Source organism: Marmota marmota, unplaced genomic scaffold (genome assembly GCF_001458135.2).
Source record: "Marmota marmota marmota unplaced genomic scaffold, marMar, whole genome shotgun sequence".
Classification (NCBI taxonomy): domain Eukaryota; kingdom Metazoa; phylum Chordata; class Mammalia; order Rodentia; family Sciuridae; genus Marmota; species Marmota marmota.
The window spans coordinates 18,429,278-18,432,950 of NW_026000037.1; the positions used below are offsets into that span (position 1 = coordinate 18,429,278).

At 36.8% G+C, this 3,673-nt stretch overlaps 1 pseudogene; it reads right to left on the reverse strand.

The window, feature by feature from the left end:
• Nucleotides 1-1,526: 1,526 nt before the first annotated feature.
• LOC107136594 lies at nucleotides 1,527-2,614 on the reverse strand (annotated as a pseudogene).
• Between the last annotated feature and the right edge of the window lie 1,059 nt (nucleotides 2,615-3,673).

Here is a 3,673-nt window from a genome sequence, read left to right on the forward strand (position 1 = left end):
AAAAAAAAAAAAAAAAAAAAAAAAGAAAAAAAAAAAAAAGGCGGGGCGCACTGAGCTTTCTTTGCCTTGGGTACTTACAATCCACTGCTGATTACACATTCAGCTTCTCCGCCCGGAGCGAAGCGAAAGAGGAAGCAGATGGGAGCAAAGCGCCCGCAGCTCTGAGCATCCAAGCGTCTCTTTTTTGATTTCTTTGTTCTTCCTCCTCCTTGGCAAAGTGGTCCGCTACAGATTAACGGTGAAAGCTCTAAGAGACTGTGCGAAATCTCTATTAAAGCCACTGCTTTGAGCACCACGCTCAGCACTTCAGCAACCCCTGTACGCAGCGGCCATCTTCTCCTCTTATTGTTCTTTTTAAAATATACATGACAGTAGTGTATTTTGACATATTATACATACATGGAATATAACTCATTTTAATTAGGATTCCATTCTTGTGGTTGTAAATGATGTTGAGTTTCACTGGTTGTGTATTCACATATGAATATAGAAAAGTTATGATTGAGTCATCAGAGTTGAGTACACATGTGTCCTAGACAGTAGAATGAACTGTACTCTCTAGGACACATGTGTACTCAATTCTGATGACTCAATCTCCATAGGAAAACCGTTTTCCTATGTGATATCTTCAAACTATGGATTCAGAGCAGGACAAATAGTTCAATATATGCCAATATCAGCATGCTCCTCAGAAATATTTTATCAGGAAGTGGGATAGTCAATTGTTTTCTGATGATGGGTACCTTGGGGTTAAAGAGCTCTATTCCTTCTAGTAGCAAGACCAGGTTTGTTGAGGAGTGGGTGCATAGAATGAGAAGGTACACCTGACAGCGTACAGAAGCAAAGATAGAGCCTGGAAAAGGAGCTCCAGGAAAATCATAGGCCTGAACCAGCTTATTCCCAGGGGGAACGTTGAATTCTCTCTTTTTTCAAGGTTTAATTATTGAAAACTATTGGAATTATTATATTACTTAATAATTCCATAATAATAATGAAATTATCTGATAATAAAATAATTTAATAATTTAAACATAGAAAGCAACAAATGGTGCTTAACAACCAAACTAGTGCAATTGGATTCCTTTCACTTGTAACCAAAAAATTACAGATAATATTCCCCCAAAATGTCTTATTTTCTTCTTTCTTCCCTCGTAACATAATCATCAGGGTAAAACACTCAATAGAAAACATAAACTGGAAATTATTGTTTATGTTGCTGCGGTTACTAGTATCAATAAGATTTCAATATTTCATTAAAATTATTCTTAGAAAATAATCTGCATAACATTTGGTAATTTATCTCTTAATCTCTCGGTTTTTTACAAATGAAAATAATTTTGCATCTTCATTGATAAATGGAGTTTTCTTCTTTATTGTCACCCCAGATGGAACTTTCAGTTTATTATCAAGGAATGAGAGATTGACATATAAACACCTTCTTATAGAAAGAGAGGTAGAGAATTAATGGGTGAAAGTCATGCTTCTTTTCATACATACATCTGTCAACCTGCAATAAGATCACTGCTTTAAAAATGTAATGCATGCCTAAAATCTTGAATAGACATATACTCTGCAATGAAATGCTTGAGTTCTTCAACACACTGCTCACCTATTTCAGGCAAATTCTGTCTCACTGCAAACTGCATAAGGTTTTCTATGGCAGGATCTTTTTCAATCAGCATTTTCACCACCATCCCAAACATTTCACATTCTTGTCGGTTAACCTGTTCAATCTCTTTGATTTTTGATATTATTGTTTGAGACCAACTGGTAACTTGTCTTCAAATAATTCTTTGTCCTCTGTTGTATTTGACTCAGATGCTTATGGCTGGTCAATGAATAATGGTGGTATGGACCCTGCATCAAGCTCAAAAAATTTAGGCAAATTACTTTTATCTGAATTCTCAAGCTTTGCAGCAGCCTCAGCTAATTCCTTTTCAGTTAGACAACTGGGTTTGTGTAACACCTTTCATGATGGAACTGCTGATAAACTTGAGGGTGAAGTGTCTCTTGATGTTTTCAAAGACTGTCCAGGTCTTTCTTTACTTCTTTCTGGCTTTCCTTCATGCTGCCATTTGTACGAGGCACCAACACACAAGGGCTCTCTATGTTGAGATTGATGGGAAGAAGATGTTCTGCTTTGTTCTGGAGAGTGGCTTCTAGCACTGACACTAGAGCCAGATCTCCTATGTGGAGAGTCCTTTTGACCTACAGGGGCTTCTCTGAAGAAAGGAGCATCCCTTTTATGAAGAGATGGATCTCTCACATAATGAGTAGAAATTTTCTCTTCTGAAGGCATCTCTTATGTCCCTGTACTCAGACTGTCAGTTTGCATAATAATTATCTCTTATCCATCTATAGCCAGATCCATCTCTTCTGTGCGGTGGACCATTTCTTCGATCATGAGAAAAACGGTGGCCTTCATCATAGTCTTGGTAACCAACATGACAGCAATATCTACTGTAGCTTCCTTCACTAGGTCTGTCTAGCAGTGGTGACTTTTGGCACAATATTAACTATGGTAGCCATAACTGGGGACTCTAGGAGGTACTTCTTATCTTGGAAGTCTTTCATAGTTATATTGTTCCTCAGACCACATTTTATCTTTTATTTAAGTCACTTTGTTCTAAAATCCATTGTGTCACTCCACCCTTAGTTGCAACGGCAGAACTGTTGCATGACTCAAATGCAGCTGGAGACTCCAGGAGCCTCCTTGGAAACCACCCTCCAGCTCCCTCAGGCATAGCAGGCAGCTCATGTGTCTCATCACCTTTAGCAAAAGCAAAATACCTATTCTGCTTAGCTTCATTCTTTTTGAATATGCTATTGTTCTGGCAGTAGCGCATATATTAGTGATAAATGATAAGTGGGGGAGACTTTAAGAAATGTTTCTCCTTAAGGTATACAGCTTGCACTGTCCACTGTGGGCTTGTTTCTTCTTTATTTTATTCTGGTTTCTGTATTTATTGTAAAATGTCTTCTGAAGGACAGTGGGTAGATAACTCTTTCCCAGACTTCTTTTTATATTTGTAAGCTAATGATCAGTCAAGGATGCTAAAGGAAAATAGAGAAACAAATAAAGAACTGGCCTCCAAAGTGACCTCTCTGAACCAAATAGATGTCCTGTGATAATAGACCATTAACTGTATTCATTTTCCAACTTAATGTTCCAAATCCTAGATATGACCCATCCACAATTTTAGGGGGATTAAAGTTCTGAAAAATAAAAGCCTTGATATTAACCTAAAAATAAAGTTTGCTAATTTTGTAGTCAACACAATTTTAATACATGTAACACACATTGCATAAAAATGATTATGGTCATATGTTGAAGCAAATTTTTATTCTTGAAAAAAACCTAGCTGGTCATGTTGTATGATAATTATAGCATGCTGTTAAATTATTTTTGCTGGTATTTCTGGAGGATTTTTGGATTCATATACACCAGTGTTATTGACTTACAGTTTTCCTTTAGTGTCTCTGTCTGGTTTAGTTTTAGAGCAATGCTAGTCTCATACAGAAAGTTTGGAAAGATTCCATCCTCCTCAATAATTTAGAAGACTTTGAGGATTGGTGCTGATTCATTTTTAAGTGTTTGGAAGAGTTCACTAGTAAAGGTGTTAAAGTTTAGATCTCAAATGTCCCTTGAAATCCCATATATTAAAGGCTTGTT